Below are 27,009 nucleotides of genomic sequence, written 5' to 3'. Positions count from 1 at the left end.
GTGTAGTACGCACGTGAGAGTGTTAACAACAATCTGTGTATTTCAAAATGTTTCAATCGAATGTGTTCACACAGAATATCAAGCAAGCCTTAAGAATAACAATCAATAGAATATCTCAATCACATGAATATGTATATGCTTGGATTGCAAAATAGATCATCTTTGTATTCAGCAAATGATATATATACTTGAATAAATATTGCCACAAAGATTAATGTAACAAACACAAATATCTTTTCACAAATAGTTCAATCAAGATTCCACAAGATATTTGAGTAGTTTGAAAATGTTTTTGCAAACCAAAAAAAAAATACAAACTTCCAAAGATATTGTAATAAGAATGCAATACTCGAAAGTTCACCACAAGCCTTCTTAAGGTAGGCTTATTAGAAAAGCCTCCTAAGAATGCTTAGATTATGCTCTCGTCAGAAAAATCGATTCAAAACACTTCAAACAATGACAGAAAAACCTTTTTGAATATACACTCAAAGCACTTACAAATGATTTTGAACTTGAGAAGGAAAACTAGAGTGTTTGTAGGGAAAGTATGAGCAGTAGGAATCAAAAGAGAGTATTTTTGCTTGAGAGAGAAATTTTTAATCCTTTGGCTAATCAATGTTTAATTCTCCCAAATAAAGAAGTATATATAGACATACCAAACTATTTGACCGTTGGGGACCTGTTAGGGATTGTTGAAAAAGTTTAATGACATTTTAACCAATTTAACCCTGTTTAAAAAATATTAACTGCGGTAAAAAATCAAGGCAACCCGAGAGGTCTGGTCGACTAGAAATGTTTCGGTCCACCAGGACTCAAATGGTTCAATCGACCAAGAGGTTTTTGAACTAAGGGCTCTGTCGACTGGGAGAGTGCAATTTCTCAATTTTCTGAGATTCGGTCGATCAAGCCATTTTGAACTGACTGGTTCGGTCGACCAGACTGCTGGAAATTTTCCCGAGGATCCTCCAATCGACCAAGTAGTTGGAGAACAAAAGTATTTGGTCGACTAGATGGTCAAAATGTTGATCAGGGAGGGTTTCGATTGACCAGGTCTTTTTGAACTATCTAGTTTGGTCGACCAGGTGGTCAAACTTTTGACTTAGAGAGGTTTCGGTTGACCAGGCCAAAATGAACTAACTGTGCTGGTCGACCGAAAGTGTACCATGTGTGCATTTCGGTCCAATCTTGAAGCATACAAACTCTAATGAAGTGCCTAACAAATATATGTGTAAATTTGTGTATCCTAGGGTCACTTGAGATCCACTTTGAAGACACCAAAAAAGTCCGGTGTCGGTCGACCGAAGGGTAAGCCCTAAGGTTTTTCTATGGTCAATTTTGGTTTGTGTCTGGTTTGAGCTTACAAAATAAACCATACATGTGATGTGTGTACTTATTGCAAACCGAATACCCTAATTACTATTACAGAAAAATTTCCCTACAAAAATATTACAATCAAGAGTATGAATTTGTCTTCAAACTTTGAGCTTTCACGTGTCATTAATAATCTGCTAATATGGACCTGCACATGAACTAGATATTCATTAAATATAGGAGTATTTGTCATTATCAAAACCGGGCGTGACCTATAAGGTCAACAGAATTTATGGTTATGTCTTTCGGTTTGTCAAATGCACCTGCGACATTTATCAAATGTCGAACTAACCAAATTCTTACCCCTAAAGGTTATCCTTTCGTCGTTAGCTAGTTTTCCAAAGGCCATGTTGGAGAAGGCAGTCCTGAGATTTTTGAAACCTCATAGGAGGTTTGACTTTTTGAAACTTTAGAGGAGGTCTCTGTCTTTTTGGGAAACCTCAAAAAAGGTGAGTGTCTTTTGCCCATGCATTTATTTATGATATATATTATTTATATTATAGATTTCTATACAATCGTTTATATCTTATAGTTGAAAAATAGTATGCCCTAAATATTTTTTGGATGATTAAATTTATATAAATAAAGTGTAAATGTACAAACTAAATCAAAATCCAAGTAAAATATTTAATTTTTCTTTAAAAAATTATAATGATTTTAAAATTGGTTCATATCGAATTATCAAACTAAACTGTTGGTTGATCGAACCATAGTGAACCAAAAGGTTTAGATCGATTTTGGTTTACAAAAACACTGAACCTAAACTTTTGATTCGTTTCAATTTTGGAAGTTTCGATTCAGGTAAGGGAATCATGAACAACCCCATTAGAGACTAGTATCATAAGGTCAACAATAAAAAATGTAAGAATGTTCAGTAGCTAGTGAAGCTAGGCTAAGGTTAATACCACTCATGTCAAAATTTAGAGTTCTTCTATACTTATCCCCAATTATTATGATACAGCAAAGGAGAAAAATACAAAGCGTTTAGCGATATAGAATCACATCGTTGATGTGCACCACAATAGTTTTAGAGCAAAGATGACATTGGCCAATGAAGAGGACTCGCTTCAATGGCTATGAAATATATCCACCCTTGTCAATATACTAGGAGAATTAGACTAAGGCTCTTTTTATGTTGTGTTTCTCCAACTAAAGTCCCAAGCACTTGCGAAATTAAAATAAACCTAAGCAAAGCCTAGTTTTTGCTTCAAACCATTTTCCATATTAGCCTTGATGATGCTGGTCATGCATTTTATTTTAGAAATTTTGTGAGAATAATTCGTCTTACCTTAAAATAATCAGCTTCATGTCAGGCGAGGTTTGTTTAAATGATACTCATCATGCGCTTCACTTGGCAATCTTCTTGTAAGCCTACAAGAAAATCCTGAAATTAGGCTATTATGACCATTAAGTGGCACTCATCATTTATTAATGAGTAAGCAAATTTTTTTTTTCCTTCTACACTTTGATTGTCAAGAATATATTACCCTTTCTAGGTTGAATAGTGATTGACTCATGAACCATACTAGTGAGTTGGTTAAATTAGAACAGCCAAAGTCTCAAAGTTTTGAGACCGAGCTGTACTTCCATTAGTGGCAAATTTTTTGTGAATTCTGAAAGAACTTTTCACATTGAGCTAAAGTCATATTGAGAACTTGTAATAGAGAATTAAGTCATTTTATAACCAAGATAGATGAAGAATAATACCATACACTGGCAGTCACTGACTCGGGACATCAACTATTGGAAGAAAAACCATGCCCAAACTTTGCTCATTTCCACCTTGCTCAAAAAATAAAAAAAACAAAAATAAATAAAATAAATAACAAACAAACATCAGAGCTCACCCTCAGTCCGCAGGAGGGTTGTGCCACAGACAACTCTCCTGCCACCCTCACATGTGTATAGGATTTGAATCTTTCATTTAAATCACAATTTCTCTTCCAGGCAGTTGGGTTCAACAAGATCAATATTGTTCTGCAATTCAGTTTTAACTAAAGCCATATTATTAGTTAAAGGAAGATCATTGACTATTCTTGCACCAACTCCATGGTCATCCTCTCCTATTTTTTCTCTTCTTAGTTTACAACATCCAACTAATAGACTCACAAGTTACAATGACTCACTTCTTACCAAAAATCAACAACAATATACCATTACTAAAGAAGCAATGGAAAAATAAAATTTGACTTACCAATAGATAAACGACATGCAAAGTAATCACTAAAAAAATGAAAAAGAAAAAATATTAAAAAAAATTATGGATAATAGGCCGATGATGGTGGAGAACACCAACCAATGGAGGAAATGATGAAAATATGGGAACAAAACAATTGGTGAAAGTAAAAGGATTACCTTGTAAGTTTTGTCACCAAAAAAGTGGATTTCATGAAAATCATTGAGGTATCTCAAGTAGTATGTCTTGTCCCAACCTTGAGGGAAAACTGTTACAAGTGTCAAATGTGAAAAATTAAATGTAGAAGCAATCCAGCCCCTTGCCATTAGCACCTGTTTAGTTATTATCAAAGCATAGGAGCAAACATTATAAATTACTCACATCAAAGCTTATTTGTCCACCTATGGAAAATGTCAGGCTAAGGTGCGCAAACTACTCACAAAGCACTGATACCATTTTTGGGCATATGTTGTGAACCTATACATTTTGCAATTTATTTCATTTTTAGATTATAAGCATCCAAGTACAAAATCTATGTTCTATAGAAACAAAGGAACAATATACCTTGTCATATTTTTCAAACTCATCTCATTCCTCTTGACTGCAGTTTCACCTTATTGGTGAGACTGTTGTTTTTTGTCCCACATTGGTATAATAGTTCCACATTAGTATAAAAGGTTGTTTTGAATTTTTTATATTATTTGTCCCACATTGGAAAGAAGTATTTTTTGGACTTGAGGTTGAAGCTATATAAAGAGCTCAACTCTTCATTCATAAAACACACCTCAAAGTTGTACTTTGTCAAGAAATAGTGGATTGATCATCGGCGCCCGAGGACGTAGGTAATTCTATACCGAACCTCGTAAATTTCTTGTCTTGTTTTTTTTACTGTTTTATTATTAGTTTCTGCATTGCTTTAATTTCTTATATATTCAGTAGCAATAGTTATAGTATTGATGTTTGGCTCAAGTGAGGTGTCCGATACAACAATTGGTATCAGAGTTAGGTTGAATAGTGTTGATACGGAGGTGTTCCTCTGTTAGGATCCTTGATTCTACGTTTGATGCCTAAGAAAGACCTTGGCTAAGCGATTGCTCAAAAACCATTGCGGCTCAGTCGCTCCCTAGAGGTCAGCCTAGTCAAAGTGGAATTTCATAGGATAAAACAGACTAGACACAGTTGGTATGTACTATTCATCTTAGGCCTTTTGTTTTGTTGGTTACTATTGAATGTATAGAAGATGGTAGAAACTAGTGTAGCAGTAGAAGAAACTCTGTCCACATGAACTCCAACCCCTTTGGCTTCGACATCATCACTAAAGACGATAGCTAATGCTCGATTTGAGGTGGAGAAATTTGATGGTACCAATAATTTTGGTATGTGGCAATATGAGGTGATGGACATCTTGTAACAACCTCAAATACTTAATAAAAAATGTAGCATAATAAATAGAAAAGTCAACCCAAACTAGTGGGTAACGGGGACACCTGTCAATTACAGCGAAAACCTAAGTAGTAGTAAGCATAAAATCTCAACCATCCAACCATAAAACATAATACCAGAGTTTACTACATCATAATACTATGCTTATATACATCCTCCAAAACATCAAAATAACTCTAGGATCAAACACAAAATAATCCCAATCTTGGTACAAAATCTTACCCTCCTAATGGAGTAATATCACTGACTCAACAGCGGCCACGACTCGCCGATCACTCAAGGTCTCCTGAAAAATTAATTAATGTTGGGAGTGAGACACATTTTAGTAAGAGAAAATAAACTAAATACAACTGTGCAGCAACATTAACATTTAATGCAATTATACATATACAGTACATTTCATATATCTATATACATTTATCATAACATACTGAATAATCATATACTTCCATACTTGCTAATAAATCATATCGTGCGTAAAACATCTGTTATACTGATAATACTGAAAACATACCCAAGATGAATAGCTAGCTAATGTCATGTATTACCCCCCATGATGGGTTGTGCCGCCCGAAGGCGGGACCCGACAATGGCTGGCCGACCACTGTCGAGTCATATATGTGTGTAAGTACGATGGGCCTACCACACCCTGGTCCGAACTGTCAGGTGGACGTCCACACTCTACTGAAAGTCACATCGACTATCCATCTCCCACCCCCTCATGGAGTGGTTAGCACTAATCTGAACATAGATATTTGATCTATATAACTATAGTACCGAGCTCTTGAAACTTAATTAAACTAACATCCAGGTTCTGATAATATATAATATGTGATATTATAGCATCTTTCGTAATTACGACCTTGTACCAAATATTTCATAATTACGGCCTCGTGCCGAACATTTCATAATTACGGCCTCATGTCGAACATTTCATACATATCATTTTGAAAATAATCAATTTGTCATGCATTTCAACATCATAAGGTACTGTATTCTTCCATAGTTTCTCAAAACATATTCCATTCATATCATTATCATATCATGATATTCTTCTATATAAAATAATATTCATGCCACACATTTGTTGTATAAAACCATACATTGCATTCAAAAAATCATAATTTCTGGAATCTCATACATATATATACATTTCAACAAAGTAGCAGTATTTTTCTCAAACATACCTTTCCTTCGTAATTTACAAATATAACACATGATTTTCAGAAAATAACTTTTCTCATAAATAATAATAGTTTGCATAAAAATAACTGCTTTAGTTTATTCCATTACTTGACTACTAAGAAAGCCCCTAAAATATCCTGGTCTAACCCCCGTAGGATTTCCTAATCAATACCCTGAAACTGAAATTTTAGTATTAAACTTCAGTATTTTCATGTGTATATCATTTCCTATAACTGCCGCAAGACCAAATTTGACTTAAAAATCCTTACCTCAACTCAGGGATGATTTTCAACTTACTTTCACCAACGATCCGCTCCGGCAGATTTGGAGAGAACTTCCCAAGAGCGTCGTGGTGACTTCAAATTGTCAAACCGGCGTAAATTCGGCCCAAAATCGAAGAGAGAGAGAGAGAGAGAGCTGAAGGAGAGAGAGAGAGAGAGAGAGAGAGAGAGAAGAGAGAGTTAGCTTAATTGTGAAGTTAAAAATTTGGATTTCGATATTTATAGAACAGGGGATTCATCAACGAATCCTTTAATAATTTCGTCGACGAAATTCAGTTGGCTCAAAACCTCTCTCGGTATTTCCTTGTCGACCAATCCTGTCTTCGTCGACGAATTCTCTTATACTCTCATTCGTCGACGAAGCCCTGATGATTCCCTAGGTTATTCATTTCAAAGTGCAATGTCATTGACGAAGTCGACCTCCTCCTTCTGTTACTGTTTTCTATTTCCCTTCCTCTTTATTATTTCAATTCTATTTTTATTCGAGCTGTCACATTCTCCCCTACTTATAAAATTTCGTCCTCGAAATTTACTATCCACGTAGTTTATCATCCCTTAGGCAAAATGGTCTACTTATTTTATTACTTACCCTTACTTATGGCGAAGGAATACCGTGGTTACAACTCAATTTCTGGAAGATTACATATACCAAAAGAAATTCCCCTAAAACTAAAAGACCACATACTAACTAAAGTATTATATGTACCTGCAAAAGAAATATTACATATTTACTCACATTTTTAATTACATTTAAACTTCTTAGAATAGTTGCGAATATTTCTATCTGATCTGTTCCTCTAGTTCCCAAGAAACCTCTTCTATCGCATGATTCCTCCATAGAAATTTTACCATAAGAATCTTCTTACTACGTAATTCCTGTTCTTTTCTGTCCAGAATCTGTACTGGTACCTCCTCATAAACTAGCGAGTCACTAAACTCTAACTCACCATAACTGATAATATGAGAAGGATCTGGAACATATTTCCTCAACATAGATACGTGAAATACATCATGTATTCTGGATAGTGTAGGTGGCAAAGCTAGCTTATAAGCCACCGGCCCCACTTTCTCTAAAATCTCAAATGGATCGATAAACCTAGGGCTAAGTTTACCTTTCCTACCAAATCTCATAACTCCTTTTAACGAAGCTATCTTCAAAAATGTGTGGTCACCCACATCAAACTCCAAATTCTTGCGGCGATTGTTGGCACAACTCTTCTGTCAGCTCTGAGTTGCACTGATTCTTTCAATGATGAGCCGAACCTTATCATACGCTTGCTGTACCAACTTTGGTCCCACAACTCGCTGCTCACCTATCTCATCCTAATACAAACGAGATCGACATCTCCTACCATACAAGGCCTCAAACGGTGCCATGCCAATACTAGAGTAGTAACTGTTATTATACGTAAACTCCACCAGTGGCATGAACTGAGTACAGTTACCCCCAAAATCTAATACATATGCACGAAGCATATCTTCTAGTATCTATATCGTCCTCTCAGTCTGTCCGTCTAACTGAGGATGGAATGTCGTGCTAAACAATAACTAAGACCCCAAAGCCTCCTACAAGCTCCTCCAAAATTGTGACATGAATCGCGGGTCTCAATCAAACACAATAGATACAGGCACCCCATGAGAACGAATTATCTTCAAGACATAAATCTCTGCCAATCGGCTGAGGGAATAGCTGATCTTGATAGGAAGAAAATGGGCAGACTTATTCAACATGTCTACTATCACCCAAATCGCATTCTGCCCATGTGATGTCGATGGCAGCCCTGAAACGAAGTCCATGGATATATGATCCCACTTCCACTCTAGGATAAATAACGGCTGCAACTGACGCGCTGGCCTCTGGTGCTTAGTTTCTACCCACTGGCACATCAAGCACTGGGCTACATACTCGGCAATCTCCCTCTTCATACCACTCCCCCAATAAAACTCTCGCAGATCCTTGTACATTTTCATATTGTCGGTATGAACCGTATACAAAGATCTATAAGCCTCATTTAAAATAGTCCTTTTGTTGGTCTAACAAGGTCCTTTAATCGGTTTTGGTGATAACAAACAAAGGACTATTTAACTTGGAAAGGTTGAGTTTTTGTGTTTCAGGAAATATGGACCAAGTATGGTTTAAGTGAAGTTCTAGTAGGGTTCAAGTAAAGTTCAAGTATGGTTCAAGAAAAAATCAAGTGTGGTTCAAGTGAAGATCAAGTATGAATCAAGTATGGGACAACTATTCAATGATCCAAAGAGAAACTCAGATATTTGCAGCTCAAGCAAAGAATTTCAAAAGTCAGATTGAGGAGAATATCAAGCTTGTCATACAAAGCTTTAGGAAATATATTGTAAGTATTTCGAAAGCTAAAATATCATTTGAAATTTTTTTTTAAGCTCTTCCAAGAGATCATAAGGACTTAAAAGACCTAATGAAGTTTTATGAAATAAGTCTTGTAAAAATCATAAGAGAGCAAAACAGTTTGTAAAGAAATTTTTTTTTTTTAAAATAGGTTATTGGAAGATCGGATGACTGGACTTCATGTTCAGACATCTGAAGATTAAGTGCAGACGTTTGAAGATTTTATGGAGCAAAACAAAAACAGGCAGTAACAGTTCAGACGTCTGAACTCGCAACTTTAGACATCTAAACCTGGCACCTCAGACGTATGAACCCTATCTTCAGACATCTGACCCTGTATCTAACACTATTTTTAAAGGGTTTCAGGAACTTCAGACGTCTGACCTCGAATCCTCACACATCTAAACACTATTCAACGGGCAAATTTTTTAAAAATCTTATTTTTTAAATTATAGCCATTTGAACCCCAAATTTTCTAACAACTTAGAAAACTTTCTAAGGAAACTCTTGCAACAAGGAAACCTGCTTTGAAGCCTATAAATACATGGTTCCTGTAAATCAAAAATACACCAAGCATTGAAAATCTCTCAAGCTCTCTTGCTCTCAAAATCTCTCTTTCATTAATCTCTTGCAGGCTGAAAGTATTGTGGTTCTAATTTTCTTACTTATCAATTCCTAAAAAAAGATTATTGATTTCTAATCTGGAGAAAAGGAATTTGGTGAAATCCTTGTAAAGTTTCAAAAGTGTATTTCTTTCTTCTACATAGTTTTCAATTTGTACTAATCTGCTCTTTGTGTGAGCTTCTCTTGTACATCAGATTTTTGATATCTCTCGTGTAGATTTTGGACGATTCTAGGCTGTTGGATCGTTGACCAAACAAGGGTATATTGTTTGGAGAAGGCGGGCTCTAGCCTTGGCTAAGGAGTGGTTGTAAACAGGCGTTGTTCCACCTGGTAACGAAACTGCTACAGTGGAACCCTTCGGTGTTTTGCCACGGGCGAGGATGTATGCTGTATTGAAGCCGAACCTCGTAAAAAATCTTGTGTCTATCTCTCTTCCTTACTTTATATTTTGTACTTGCTGTTGTTGTATGATTTAAAAGTGCAGGTTGCAGGTTTTAAAGTGAGAAAGAAGCAAAGACTCTTGATATTTAGAAAGTACGTTTTGATTAACCGTTTGCGAAAACCCAAAAAGGAGTATGTTAGTTAATCTGCGAAAATCTTAATTAAGAGAAGAACGCACTAAGAGCTTACTAAAAGAAGGTGGTAAACATTTACAGGGAAATTAACAAAAGCACTAATATTCTTGGTTAAGTGGTTGAATTACTTTTGTTTCATTGATTGGTTTGTTAATTTAAATTTCAGTATTTTCAAGTGCAATTATCAGTTATCAATTGTGTTTTTCTTAGTATCATAAGCAAAAGTTTAAAAAAAAATTAAAATAAAAAAGAATCCAATTCACCCCCCGCCCTCTTGGGAAGCTATTCCTAATTTCTATTGGTATCAGAGGCTAATTATAAAAATTCCTAACAAGAAACTATAAAAAGATCTAATAGCAAATATTAGAGTAGCACCCTTCGATGAAGGTCAATCCTCAACTCGTCCACCAATCTTCTGTAGACACAGTTATACCTTCTGGAAAAAGAGAATGAAAATATATCTCCAACACATGGATTGGAAAGCATGGGAAATTGTTATTGATGGAAACCTTATCCCCTCTAAGATAGTTAATGGAAAACATATTCCAAAAGAAAAGAAAGATATAACCGACTTAGATTATAAAATGCTTCAAATAAATGCAAGTGCTATAAATGTGTTATATTGTGCATTAGATGCTAATGAGTTTAACCGAGTCATGGTCTGCAAAACAGCTAAGGAGATTTGGGACAAACTAGAAGTAACTTATGTAGGAACCGTTGATGTTAGAGATAATAGGATATACATGTTAACAAGCGAATACAAAGCATTCAAAATGAATTCTGATGAAACAATATCAAGCATGTACACCAGATTTACCCACATAATAAACTGTTAGAATTGGTGTATTCCCAAGAGAGGGGGTGAATTGGAATTTAAAACTTTTCTCCTAAGTTAAACTAAATGTCAGTTGAGTATTACAACCTAGCGTCTTTCTATCCAGTTTCAAATACGCCGATAAATATAATATGCGGAAATTTAAATCAAGCGCATCATTCACATAATAACATACACGTGCGGTAAATATAAAGTGCGACAATGTACACGAACACATGATATGTTATCGGGGTTCAGCCAACTGTGCCTACATACTCGCTTCTAGTTCGCAAGTCCGAGGATTCCACTAATAGCTCACTTAAGGATGGAGCGACACCGATTACAACCAGGTCAATTAGCACAAGGTTGAGCTCAACCTTAACCATGTCAATTAGCGGGGCTAACCTCAACCTACACGCCTTAACAAGATGGCACACCTAACTTTTCTAACCGGGTCTAAGCCAATCCGGGACTATTCCAAGGCTAGTCTCCCTCTTTAGGCTCGTTCTTGGAAATACAATAGATATGTATTACAATCAAATGGTACAGTGATTGTGCTTTCTTGTAAAGCAGATATGTACCTGAATACGTGCAATTATATACACCACAAATGATATAATATGTAAGCTCAGTGTGGTCCAATATTTCAACTCTCAGATGTATATATTTACTATCAGTGTAATAAGTGCGTGAGAGTATCAATCAAGTAATCTTTGTATCACAACATATTTAGGCAAGATGTTCACACAAAGATACTAGCCAAACACTATATATGTATATTTCAATGAGCGGATTTTCTCAATCGTATGATGCTCTAGTAATGTATATGTTTGGTTTGCAAAAAAATATTCAATCTTTGTATTCAGCAAAGGATATGTGAGTTAATAAATATTGTAATAAAGATTTTATCACCTAAACTAATATCTCTTCAAATATTTTTCAAGATAAAGGCACAATAGATGTTTGAAAATGTTTGACAAGTTTGCAATCCAAAAACAAATATAAACTTCTCGAGATATTGCAATGAATATGCGATACTCAGAAGTTTTATATAAGTCTTCTTAGGAAAGACTTATTAACAAAGTCCCCTAAGAACACATAGGTATAGCTACCGTAAAAAATCAAATCAATCTAATCAAAATGGGAGAGCAAACCTTTCTAATCAAGCACTCAATCCACTTACAGAGATTTTGAGCAATAAGAGAAGGTAAGTATGAGTGGTTAGGGCTTAGATATGAGTATTATAGGATTTGAAAATTTCAAAGAATTTCTCCTAAACAAAGTGGCTAATAATTATCTAATTTTCACAAATGATCTCATATATATAGACATGAGAAGAGATATGACCATTAGGGGCCTATTGGGCATTATTAGAGAAGTTTAATGACATTTCAAATATTTTAACCCTATTTAAAAAATGTTTAACTACGGTAAAAATTAGGGCAACCCGAGAGGTCCGGTCAACTAGAAGAGTTTCGGTCGACCAGATCTCATATGATTCAGTCGACCAGGAGGTTTTTGAACTGAGGGCACGGTCGACCGAAAGTGGGTGATTTCCTATTTCTCCGAGGTTCGGTCGACCAGATCGTTAGGATTTTTCCTGAGGACCCTTGGTCGACCAGGTAGTTGGAGTTCATTTTTGTCTCGGTCGACCAGATGGTCAAACGTTTGACCCTAAGGCGTTTCGGTAGACCAGGAGTTTTGAACTACAATGGTTCGGTTGATCAGGACCTTGGTCAATTGTTAACCCAGGCTAGTTTTGGTCGACCAGGGCAAAATGAACTACCTTGACCGGTCGATCGAAAGTGCACAATGTGTGCATTTCGGTCCTGTTATGCATCACACAAACCCTAATCAAGTGTCTATCAAACATAGGTGCAAATGTGAGTGTCTTAGGGTCACTTTAAGTCCAATTTTTGAAGACACCGAAAAAATCCGGTGTCGATCGTCCTTCGGTTGACCGAAGGGTAAACCCTAAGGTCATTCTACGGTCATTTTTCATTTATGGTTTTTTTGACCTTACGTATTATCATGTATGTAATGTGTATGAGCTTATTACAAATCAAAACCCTAATTACTATTACAGACCAATTTTAAAACATATTACAACATTGAATATAAATTGGTTTTTAGGCTTTACTTGCTTTGTGTCCATCATGATCTTAACAATCTTAGTTCCTACACAAAACCTCAAACACCCATTAGATGCAATGAGTATTTGTCATAATTAAAATCGGGTGTGACCTATAAGGTCAACATAAACTCCTTAAGTGCCTTAGGAAAAACCTATACTACATATGAAATGATTAGAAAATTTCTAAGAGGTCTTCCCTCTATTTGAGAACCAAAGGCTACAGCTATCACGGAAGGTAGAAACCTCAAGACTACTTCTTTGGATGAACTCATAGACTCACTTCTCACCTATGAAATGGCCTTGAAAGAAAGGAATCCTGAATCAAAGCATAAAAGATCTATAGCACTAAAAGCATCTAGCCACAGCACTAGTGAAGAAGAAAATGAAACAAGTGACTTATATAAAGATGAATTGGCATTCATTACCAACAGACTAGGAAAATTCTATAGAAGAAATAAAAGGTTTCCTAGAAAGTTTAATAAAAAGAAAACTGAAAAAAAAAGACAAGTAGGAAAGAAAATAAAGGTAAGAATGAACCACCAATTTGTTATCATTGCAAACAGTCAGGACATATCAAACCGGACTGCCCGTTGTTCAAGAAAGACAAGAAGAAAAAGAAGGAAGTAATGAAGGCTACTTGGGATGATTCAAGCTCCAACGAAACCGAAATCGAATCAAGTGAACAAGAGATGACAAATATATGCTTCATGGCGAATGGCGAAAAGGTAAATTCTTACTACTCTTCAACCGATTCTCAAAATGAGTCTTGTGATGAATCGTGTGATAGCTTGCCTTCTTATAAAGAATTACAAGCTGAATTATTCTCACTACATAAAAGTTTCTAAAAGAAATACAACTTTGAAATATCAAAATCAAGAACTAGTAAAGTAGCTTGAATTATTCAAAACTATTGAAGAACAAAGAAATACTTGTATTAATAAGTTGGAAGAAGAAATAAATATAGCAAAACAAAAGTTAGATAAAACTCATAAAGATGACTTGAATAAGAAGGATTTAGAAATAAATGAACTCAAAAAAGTAGTTGAGGATAAAGAAAAGATTATCTATAATTTTACCAAAGGTAAAGAAAACTTTGAAAAGATGATTGGACAGCAAAGGTTTCATGGAAACAAAGAAGGAATAGGCTACAATGGTAAAACAAATAAAAGGAATAAAAAGCTATACATGAGATATTTTGTTAAGAAAGCTAAGTTTTATGCTAGTACTTCATCAAATAACAAACATGAACACACCACTTGCTATATGTGCAAGACTAAAGGTCATGTGATGTTTAATTGCCCATTATAGAGAAAATATGTTAAAGTTCAAGGAGAATAGAAAGCAAATAGTGGAACCAATAACAAAACAAAGAAAGTCAAAAGAATTTGGGTTCCAAAAACTAACACATAGTATCTCTCATTGTAGGTTTGCCTTAGGACAACAACGATAACAGACAAATGGTACTTGGACAGCGGGTGCTCAAGGCATATGACTGGTGACAAGACCAAGTTCACTACTTTAAAACAAAAGGATGGGGGATACGTCACCTTCATCAACAATGCCAAAGGTAAAATTATTGTTATCAGGAAAATTGGTAAAGAACCTTCGCTCACTATAGATAATGTGCTATTAATGGAAGGACTAAAACACAATCTTTTAAGTATTAGTCAACTAAGTGATAAAGGGTTCGAAGTAATTTTCATGAAAGAAAAATATGTTATCCAAAATCCAAAAAATAAAGAAACTTTATTTATGGCTCATAGAAAAAATAATGTATATTGCATAAATCTTGAGAAATTAGCAAATCAAAACATAACTTGTTTGACAGTCTTGAATGAAATAAGTTGGCTATGGCATAGGAAACTAGGTCATGCTAGCATGGACCTACTATCCAAATTATCTAAGAAAAATCTTGTAAAAGGATTACCAAATACTAAATTCACAAAAGATAAGTTGTGTGATGCATGTCAAAAGGAAAAACAAGTAAAAACAAGCTTTAAAAAGAAAAAATACATATCCACCAAAAGACCCTTAAAACTCTTACATCTAGACTTATTTGGTCCAACTAGAACCTTAAGTTTAGGTGAAAAACAATATGCTTTTTTAATAGTAGATGATTATTCAAGATTTACTTTGGGAATTTTTTTAGCAAACAAAGATGAAACTTGTAACCAATTAATAACCTTATGCAAGAAATTACAAAATGAGAAAGGCTATAATGTAACAAGCTTTAGAAGTGACCAAGGAAGAGAGTTTAAAAACAAGGAAGTTGATAAATTTTCTAATGAACATGGAATAACTCACAATTTTTTAGCACCTAGAAGTCCACAGCAAAATGGAGTTGTTGAAAGGAAAAATAAAACTCTACAAGAAATGGCAAGAACAATGTTTAATGAAAATAATTTACCTAAATACTTTTGGGCAGAAGCTATAAATACATGTTATAGTATAAATAGGGTATCAATAAGATTAAAAATAAATAAAAAACCATATGAACTTTGAAAATATAGAAAACATAATATTTCCTACTTTCATATATTCGAATGTAAATGTTTTATACTTAATACTAAAAATGATTTAGGAAAATTTGATGCAAAGTCGGATGAAGGTATCTTTCTAGGTTATTCTACAAATAGTAAAGCTTATAGGATTTATAATAAAAGAACTACTATTATTATGGAATCAATTCATATAACTTTTGATGAATCAAATAATCATGACACTAAAGATATGAATGATGAAAAAGAAGATATTTCACAAAAAGAAGAAGATCTTGAAATAAAAAAGAAAAGAATGATGATGCTCTAAATGATAACCTTACAGAAAATATGAAACTTCCTAAAGAGTGGAAATATGACAAAAATCACTCAAAAGAACAAATTCTTGGTGAAACATCAAAAGGAATAACCACTAGAGCCTCACTAAAAAATATTTGCAACATTACGCATTTTTATCTCAAGATGAACCTAAAAATATTGAAGATGCTTTAAATGATGATTCTTGGATTATAGCAATGTAAGAGGAACTAAATCAATTCGAAAGAAGTCAAGTATGAGAACTTATACCTAAACCCAAAGATAAATCAATCATAGGAACTAAATGGGTGTTTAGAAATAAGAAAGATGAAAATGGAGTTATTGTAAGAAATAAAGTTAGGCTAGTAGCACAAGGGTATAATCAAAAAGAAGGAATTGATTACTATGAAACATTTGCCCCTGTGGCAAGGATGGAAGCAATTAGGATGCTTTTAACTTATGCAGCCCATAAGAATTTTAAGTTATATCAAATGGATGTAAAAAATGCATTCTTAAATTGATATATAAATGAAGAAGTGTATGTCAAACAACCTTCAGGTTTTGAAAATTCTAAAAATCCAAACCATGTATTCAAATTGAAAAAAGCTATTTATGGTTTGAAACAAGCTCCAAGAGCTTGGTATGAGAGGTTAAGTAAATTTTTACTTAAAAATGAATTTACAAGAGGAATGGTTGATAGTACTTCATTTATTAAATCCAAAAACAAAGATATGCTAATAGTTCAAATATATGTGGATGATATTATATTTGGAGCTACAAATGAAAATCTATGCAAAGAATTCGCCACATGTATGCAAAAAGAATTTGAGATGAGTATGATGGGGGAGCTAAATTATTTTCTAGGATTACAAATAAAACATGCTGAAAATGGAACTTTCATAAATCAAACTAAGTACATCGAGGATATGCTCAAAAAGTTTGATATGGAACAAAGTAAACCTATAGGAACTCCTATGAGTACATCTACAAGTCTTGATAGAAATGAAAAAAGAAAACAAGTAGACATAACACACTATAGAGGAATTATTGGTAGCTTACTATATTTAACTGCTAGTAGACCTGATATTATGTTTAGTGTGTGTATGTGTGCTAGATTTCAATCAGCACCCAAGGAATCTCACTTAATAGCAGTCAAGAGAATTCTTAAGTATTTGGTAGGATCACTTGATCTAGGGTTATGGTATCTAAAGGACACTGATTTTAATATGATAAGTTACTCCGATCCTGATTATGCCGGATGTAAAATTGATAGGAAAAATACAAGTGGGACATATCACTTTTTAGGACAATCCTTAGTATCATGGTTCTCAAAGAAACAAAATTCTATAGCTTTATCAACGGCTGAAGTTGAATATGTGGCAGCGGGAAGTTGTTGTGCACAAATCTTATATATAAAACAACAACTAAAAGATTTTAATTTAGAATATAAAAAAATACCAATAAAGTGTGATAACACAAGTGCCATAAACGTATCTAAAAACTCAATTTCACACTCAAGAACTAAACATATAGACATAAGACATCATTTTTTGAGAGATCATGTTCAAAATGAGGATATAATTCTTGAATTTACAAATACAAGTGATCAATGGGCTGATATATTTACAAAACCTCTAAGTGAAGAAAGATTTATACATATAAGGAGAGAACTTGGACTAATCCATAGCAGAGAAGTGTATTAGAAGTGAACTTTCAAAATTTTTATACACTTCAAACGTCTGAACTTCACACCCAAAACGTCTGAGCACTGTAGCAGTCAGGTTCAGATGATTGAACTTGGGACTTCAGATGTCTGACCAGCTACTTACTTTTCAAATTCCAGGTTTTAAAAACTTTAGACATCTGAAGATAATCTTCAGATATCTGAAGTCGCGGGGTTTAAATACCTTTAGCGCACTAAAACCTAACTTTAGACTTCTGAAGTTGTTTACTTCATTCATCTGAACACCCCACTATTCAACTTCTCTCATTCTCACTTCAATCTGAAGCCTCTACCTTACAAGGATTCATCCCACGAAACCTAGGGTAACCAAAATCTTGTGTCTTCATGCCTCGAATCAAGCAAACTGCAAACAAGGGTTCTTCATCGGGGAAGGATACTCAAAATATTGACAAATGGTTGGTTGCTCCTCCAGCTCGAATCCGTTATCGAAACTCACTAAGTTCTGTAGAACCAATCTTAGGTAAAATCTTGGATGTATCATTCTTCACTACTGAATTTCTAGAAATCCTTTCATTGTTTCATGATATTGGTTGGCTTTATTTCATCACTCAACAACCTAAAGGTTGTTTTCCTCATTTGGTCAAAATCTTCTATGCAAATATGACATATGAAAATGGGATTTTTTCATCGGAAGTTAAAAGAAAGAAAATACTGCTGAATTCTGAAATATTGTCTCCTATTTTCAAAATTACTCCAGGAGAATTTAACTGTCCTATGTTTACTCAATCTTGGATCCTAGAACAAGGATTCACTCCTGAAGCTTTTCTTCCACTGATCATGGAGAATGAACCCATTTATTTTGCACATCCTCCATTGTACAAGCAACAGAATTTAAAAGGCCAAATTCTCCATAAACTAGTTTCAAACAATATCATACCAAAACAAAGTTCTTTTGATCATCTTTCTTATATCGAATGTTTTGTTCTTTGGTGTCTGCTCAAAGGAAAGAAACTAGACTTGGCTAGTTTAATCGTTAGGTGGATGTGGACCAAACTGGAATCTAATCGAGTCATTCTTCCTTACAGAGAAATTCTTACTCTTTTTTTAACTCATCTTAATATTACCAATATCTCTGATTTTTTCATAAAAAGAACTCGATATGATCTTTTCAATGAGACTTCTCTCAAGCAGATGGGGTATGATAAGGGAAGTTTAGGATGGTACTAAAAAATAGGAAGGACTACATATGCACCATTTGCCTCTGCAGCAACCTTTGATTCAGCCTCAGCCTCAACCTCTGCACTAGTATCAACAGCCGCACAATCTTCTTCTACACAGGATCTTGGCTCATCTCAAGACACACCTTCATGGTTTTTATCCTTTCAAAAGGGTTTCTCCAGCTTTTCATCTGAAGTACACACTGGACTTCAGAACATTAAAGAAAAAGTCACATCACTTGACAAACAGGTCACTCATATAGAACAATATCATGCCAAATCCTCTAAGGGAAGTGATCCTATGGACATTAGCTCTGCTCCTACAAGTGGAGATGATGATGATGATGATGATGATGATGACTCTGCAGAAAAAGAAGGAGATTCTGAAAAAGAAGGTGAAGAAGGGAATACTGAAGAAGAGGGAACCTAAGAACAAGAAGAAGGAGAAGAAAAAGAAGAGCAAGGAGATGGCTCTGAAGAAGAAGATTAGGATAAGCTACCTAGTTTAGGATATTATGAAACTTTTTGTTTGTCATAAAGTCTCAAGTCTTATGTATCTCAAATGTCTGTAATCATGCTACAATGCAACTTTTTGTTGTATTTCTGTTTTTGTATGGGAACACATGAAAACTTCTATGTATTGCCTCTTTGTAGTAATTACCTTTTGTTATAAGAATGACTTTTTGATGATTTTTCATACTCTTGTTACTCTTTTTGACTAATGACAAATGGGGAGAGAATACTTAGTAAAGATAAAGCATGAGAACTTGATGAATAAACTACATAAGAACTTGATGAACTACAACATGAGAACTTGATGAATCACATATGAACAAATGAAAGAACTTGATGTAAATGGATGGATATATACATAAGAACTTGATGAACTACAACATGAGAACTTGATGAATCACATATGAACAAATGAAAGAACTTGATGTAAATGGATAGATATATGACACATGTGAACTTAACATATATGGATATATATAAACACATGAACATTGATATATGATGAACTTTCTATTTTTATGGCTTGCAACATATATGGAATACATGATAAATTTTCTATGGCTTATAGCAAGAGGGAGTACTTCAATTTTATATGGCTTGCTATTAATGTTCATAGTAAGGGGGAGTACTTCATTTTTCATAAAACCTTTATCTTTACTCCTTGTTTGTCATTATCAAAAAAGGGGAGATTGTTGGTCTAACAAGGTCCTTCAATCGGTTTTGGTGATAACAAACAAAGGACTATTTAACTTGGAAAGGTTGAGTTTTTCTGTTTCAGGAAATATGGATCAAGTATGGTTCAAGTGAAGTTCTAGTATGGTTCAAGTAAAGTTCAAGTATGATTCAAGAAAAGATGAAATGTGGTTCAAGTGAAGATCAAGTATGAATCAAGTATGGGACAACTATTCAATGATCCAAAGAGAAACTCAGATATTTGCAGCTCAAGCAAAGAATTTCAAAAGTCAAATTGAAGAGAATATCAAGCTTGTCATACAAAGCTTTAGGAAATATATTGTAAGTATTTCAAAAGCTAAAATATTATTTGAAATATATTTTGAAGCTCTTCCAAGAGATTATAAGGACTTAAAAGACCTATTGAAGTTTTCTGAAATAAGTCTTGTAAAAATTATAAGAGAGCAAAAGAATTTGTAAAGAAATTTTTTTTTTAAAAATGGGTTTTTGGAAGATTAGATGATTGAACTTCATGTTCAGACATCTGAAGAATTACTTCAGACATCTGAAGATTAAGTGCAAATGTCTGAAGATTTTATGAAGCAAAATAGAAACAGGCAGTAGTAGTTCAGATGTTTGAACTCGCAACTTTAAACATCTAAACCTAGCACCTTAGACATCTGAACCCTATCTTCAGACATTTGACCCTCTATCTAATTCTATTTTTAAAAGGTTTTAGGAACTTTAGATGTCTAACCTCGAATCCTCACACATCTAAACACTATTCAACGGGCAAATTTGTAAAAATCTTATTTTTTAAATTATAGTCGTTTGAACCCCAAATTCTCTAACAACTTGGGAAACTCTCTAAAGAAACTCTTGCAACAAGAAAACCAGCTTTGAAGGCTATAAATACATGGTTCTTGTAAATCAAAAATACACCAAGCATTGAAAATCTCTCAACCTCTCTTGCTCTCAAAATCTCTCTTTGATTAATCTCTTACAAGCTGAAAGTATAATGGTTCTGATTTTCTTACTCATCAATTCCTAAAGAAAGATTACTGATTTCTCATCTGGAGAAAAAGAATTTGGTGAAATCCTTGTAAAGCTTCAAAAGTGTATTTCTTTCTTGATATTTATCTTTTCAAGTACATAGTTTTCAATTTGTACAAATCTGCTCTTTATGTGAGCTTCTCTTGTACACCAGATTTTTTATATCTCTCTTGTAGATTTTGGACGATTCCAGGCTATTGGATCATTGACCAAACAAGGGTATATTGTTTGGAGAAGACGGGCTCTAGCCTTGACCAAGGAGTGGTTGCAAACAGACATTGTTCCACCCGATAATGGAACAGCTATAGTGGAACCCTTCGATGTTTTACCAAGGGCGAGGATGTAGGCTGTGTTGAAGCTGAACCTCGTAAAAATCTTGTGTCTTTCTCTCTTCCTTACTTTATATTTTGTACTTACTGTTGTTGTATGATTTAAAAGTGCAGGTTGTAGGTTTTAAAGTGAGAAATAAACAAAGACTCTTGACATTTAGAAAATACGTTTTGATTAACCGTTTGTGGAAACCCAAAAGGGAGTACGTTGGTTAATCTATGAAAATCTTAATCAAGAGAAGTGCACACTAAGAGCTTACTCAAAGAAGGTGGTAAACATTTACAAGGAAATTAACGAAAGCACTAATATTCTTGGTTAAGTGGTTGAATTACTTTTGTCTCATTGATTGGTTTGTTAATTTAAATTTCAGTATTTTCAAGTGCTATTATCAGCTATCAATTGTGTTTTTCTTAGTATCATAGGCAAAAGTTTAAAAAAAAAAAAAAAAAAAAAAACATTAAAATAAATAAGAATCCAATTCAACCCCCATCTTGGGAAGCTATTCCTAATTTCACCTTCTAATGTCAGTATCAGTAGGAACATACAGTCTGGAACGGAACCGCAAAACTCCGTCATCTGAAATGCGGAATTCCTCTTCCTGACCACTCTGCACTCTGTCCATTACCTCTACTAATTCTGGATCTTCTGGGCGGTTTTAATTCTTTCCTGCAAAGTAGGTTGTACCACTAAGCTGGCGATACATACTGAAGGATTACTCTCTACCAACTCTATATTGAGTCTCTCCAAATCCATAATAATCGAATGTTGGATCTCCATAACTGCTAACACTGGGCTCGCGGTCTTCCTATTCAATGCATCAGCTACCACATTTGCTTTCCCAAGGTGGTAATTGATGATACAATCAAAATCTTTAATTGACTCTAACCACCTTCTCTGCCTCATATTCAGTTCTCTTTGAGTGAAGAAATACTTTAATCTTTTATGGTCAGAGAAAATCTCGCACTGCTCGTCATACAGGTAATGCCTCCAAATTTTCAATGCATGTACCACTATAGCCAATTCAATATCATGGGTAGGGTAGTTCTTTTCATATTCTTTCAACTGTCTGTATGCGTACGCCACCACCCTGTCATGCTACATCAATACACAATCAAGTCCTTTCATGGACGCATCACTATAGATAGTATAGCCCTCACCCCCTGACGGGATGACTAATACTGGCACTATGACTAGCCTCTGCTTCAATTCATGAAAACTTTGCTCATGGCTGTCGTCCCATTCAAATCTGACATTTTTCCTAGTCAATCGTCTCAGAGACCCAGATAAAGCTGAGAACCCATCAACGAAACGACAATAATAACCAGCTAACCCCAAGAAACTCCTAATTTCCTAGACGTTCCTCGGTCTAGCCCTATTCATTACTGCCTCAATCTTACTGGGATCTATAGAAATTCCGTCTCCTGAAATAACATGCCCCAAAAACACAATTTTCTCAAGTCAGAAGTCACATTTACTAAATTTTGCAAACAACTTCTTTTCTCTGAGCATTTGCAAAACTTGCCTTAAGTGTATCTCATGCTCCTCATAGCTCCTCGAATAAACCAGTACATCATCAATAAAAACAACTACAAACTGATATAAGTATGAATGAAAAATCCTATTCATCAAATCAATAAATATCGCAGGAGCATTAGTCAGACCAAATGGCATAACAAGAAACTCATAATGCCCATATCTGGTTCTAAAAGTTGTCTTCGATACATCCTCTGCTCTCATCTTTACCTGATGGTAGCCTAATCTGAGATCGATCTTGGAATACACCCGTGTACCCTGGAGTTGGTCAAACAAATCATCGATACGGGGTAAAGGATACTTGTTCTTGATTGTCACTTTATTAATTTCTCTGTAATCTATACATATCCTCATAGACCCGTCCTTCTTTTTCACAAATAGCACCAGAACTCCCCACAGAGATACACTAGGTCATATGAAGCTCTTATCAAACAAATCCTGCAACTGATCTTTCAGTTCTACCAACTTTGCTGGCGCCATTCGATACGGTGCTTTAAAGATCGGCATTGTACCTGGAAGTTGATCAATAGGGAAATCTACTTCACGATCAAGCGGCAAACCTAGTAATTCATTTGGGAACACATCTGTAAAGTCTTTTACCACATGCATATTGATAAATTTCAATTCATTTTCTGACATTTCCTTCACAAGAGCCATGAATCCCAAACAGCCATTCTTGACTAGTCTCCTCACCTGAACAGTTGAGACCATCTGAGGTAAAGATTGCACTTGTGACCCTGTAAATCTGAATTCTGGTTTCCCTTGGGGTCTAAATATCACTTCTCTTGCACGACAGTCTATAATAGCGGAATTAGCTACTAGCCAATCCATGCCGAAGATGATGTCAAACCTGTGCAAATCCAGCACCACCAAATCAACAGATAAAATTCTCCCTTGAACATCAACTAGACAACTATGAAGCATCCTACTATATTTCACCGCTGACCTAGTCGGTGTAGCCACTAACAGTTCAACATCTAATGATTGCATTTCCGCCCCACATAATTTAACACACCTTAAGGACACAAACGAGTGTGTGGCACCAGAATCAAAAAGTGCAATAACTTTAAACGAAAACATATTAACCGTACTTGTCACCACGTCGCCGACTGCCTCAGCATCACCTGGCGTCAAAGCGAAAACCCTGGTTGGGGCCATATTTCTCTGCTGGCCTCCACGTGGTGCCTGGTAGCCTCCTCGAGCAAGTCTAGGAGCAGGAGCAGCACCAATCTGAGCCTGACAATCCCTTATCATATGCCCTGACTCCCCACATCGATAGCAAACACCTCGCTCGACACGACACTCCCCTAGGTGCCTCTTCCCACAAGTCGGGCAAACAGGAGATGGTTGTACACCCTGAAAATCGCGATTTCTGATCTCCTGCCTCTAATCCCTATAGTAGCCACCTCTCTTCCACAAACCACGTCCAATCCCCTGTTGAGAACCAGAAGGTATGGATCTTTTCTTCTATCTCTGCTCCTTGGTCTCCAACCAATCACCAATTTCTGCTATAGTGATTTGGTCAACCAGTTCGGCAAAGTCCTATAAATTCAGTATCGATACCTATTTGTATATTTCTCTCCTCAAGCCTCTTTCAAACTGTCAAACCTTCTTCACCTCATCTGGAATGATGTACGGGGAGAAGCGAGATAACTCGATGAACCTTGCCGCGTACTGCTGCACAGACAGTTGTCCCTACTTCAGATTTAGGAACTCCTCAATTTTAGCCTCCCTGGACAAGGCTGGAAAATACCTGTTGCAAAATATTTCTTTAAACCGCTCCCACGTCATCTCCCTAAGTATAATCCTCTACTACTCTAAAAGTCTCACTACCGACCACTATCTCTCGACCTCTACAGTTAATTTATATGTAGCAAATAGTACCTTTTGCTCCTCCGAACACTGCAATACTACAAACACTTTCTTTATCTCCTGCACCCAATTTTCAGCGATTGCAAGATCTTTTCCTCCAGAAAAGGCCGGAGGATTCATCTTTATGAACTTCTCTATCTAGCTACCGTAGCCTACCAATGGACTACCCTGTTCCTTTGAATTCTTAGCAATTCCTGTTATAACCTACTGTGTCACGCTGCGTAGAACTGTATTTGAATCACAACCCGCAGTGCCTGAGGGTCCAGCGCCCTCACTCCCACTGGCGTGGGCACTATTGCCACCAAGGTCCATCTTGAAAACAAATAATTTATCTTAGAACCCTTTCACTATACATATCACTCAACTCATATAATATATTCTTTTAATTAATTCATCTTTCCTTATCTTAATTCAAGATTCAATCCTACAACCTAAATATCCAATCCGACGATAATTTACCATAACTTTCCTAAAATCATCACCCCAAGAAAATCACACAAACCACCACAGAAGTCCTGCATCTAGACTACAAAATCAAACCTCAAATTCCCTTATCCTATACTCTGGTATTATTACTACTACACTCTAGAGTCAACAGAACTTAGCATCCTAGGCTCCGATACCAAACTATAACAACCTCAAATTCCATAATGTAAAATGTAGCATAACCCAAACCAGTGGTTAACAGTGACACCTGTTAATCACAGCGAAAACCTGAGCAGCAGTAAGCATAAAATCTCAACCATCTAACCATAAACTATAATACCAGAGTTTACTACAACATCGTAATACTGTGTTTATATACATCCTCCAAAACATCAAAATAACTCTAGGATCAAACACAGAATAATCCCAATCCTGGTACAAAATCTTACCCTCCTAACGGGATAATATCACTGACTCAACGGCGGCCACGACCTGCCGATCACTTAGGGTCTCCTGAAAAAATTAATTAATGTTGGGGGTGAGACACATCTCAGTAAGGGAAAATAAACTAAATACAACTGTGTGACAACATTAATATTTAATGCAATTATACATATACAGTAAATTTCATATATCTGTAGGCATTTATCATAACATACTGAATAATCATATACTTTCATACTTCCTAATAAATCATATCGTGCATAAAACATTTGTTATACTGACAATACTGAAAACATACCCAGGATGAATAACTAGCTAATGTCATGTACTACCCTCCATGACGGGTTCGGCAGCTCGAAGGCTGGATCCGACAATGATTGGCTGACCACTATCGAGTCAAATATATATGTAAGTACGATGGGTCCGCCACATCCTGGTTCGGACTGCCAGGTGGACGTCCACACTCTACTGAAAGTCACATCGACTATCCATCTCTCACCCCCTCGTGGAGTGGTTAGCACTAATCTGAACATAGATATCTGATCTATATAGCTACGGTACCGAGCTCCTGAAACTGAACTAAACTAACATTCGGATTCTGATAACATATAATACGTGATATTATAGCATCTTTCATAATTACGGCCTCGTACTGAACATTTCATAATTACGGCCTTGTGCCAAACATTTCATACATATCATTCTGAAAATAATCAATTTATCATGCATTTCAACATCATAAGGTATTGTATTCTTCCATAGTTTCTCAAAACATATTCCATTCGTATCATTATCATATCATGATATTCTTCCATGTAAAATAATATTCATGCCACACATTTACTGTATAAAACCATACATTGCATTCCAAAAATCATAATTTCTGACATCTCATACATATATATACATTTTAATTTTGTAGCAGTATTTTTCTCAAACGTACCTTTCCTTCGTAATTTACAAATATAACACATGCTTTTCAGAAAATAACTTTTCTCATAAATAATAATAGTTTGCATAAAAATAACTATTTTAGTTTATTCCCTTACCTGACTATTGAGAAAGCCCCTAAAATATCCTGGTCTAACTGCCGTAGGATTTTCTGATCAATACCCTAAAACTAAAAACTCTCAGTATTAAATTTCAGTATTTTCACGTGTATATCATTTCCTATAACTACTGCAAGATAAAATTTGTCTTAAAAAGTCTTACCTCAACTCAATGATAATTTCCAACTTGCTTTCACCAACGATCTGCTCCGACAGATTTGGAGAGAACTTCCCCATGAGCGTCGTGGTGACTTCAGATTGTCGAACCGGCATAAATCCGGCCCAAAATTGAAGAGAGAGAGAGAGAGAGTGCCGAAGGAGAGAGAGAAAGAGAGAGAGGAGAGAGTTAGCTAAATTGTGAAGTTAAAAATTTGAATTTTGATATTTATAGGACAGGGGATTCGTTGACGAGCCATGTCATTCGTCGACGAATCCTTTAATAATTTCGTCGGCAAA

The 27,009-nt window shown here is 35.3% G+C and overlaps 1 pseudogene; it reads right to left on the bottom strand.

The window, feature by feature from the left end:
• Window positions 1–3,300: 3,300 nt before the first annotated feature.
• LOC131148206 (phosphomannomutase-like) overlaps window positions 3,301–27,009 on the bottom strand; it is a 29,946-nt pseudogene continuing 6,237 nt past the window's right edge.

This window comes from Malania oleifera, chromosome 2 (assembly GCF_029873635.1).
Source record: "Malania oleifera isolate guangnan ecotype guangnan chromosome 2, ASM2987363v1, whole genome shotgun sequence".
Classification (NCBI taxonomy): domain Eukaryota; kingdom Viridiplantae; phylum Streptophyta; class Magnoliopsida; order Santalales; family Ximeniaceae; genus Malania; species Malania oleifera.
This window is presented reverse-complemented; position numbering and strand designations above follow the sequence as displayed.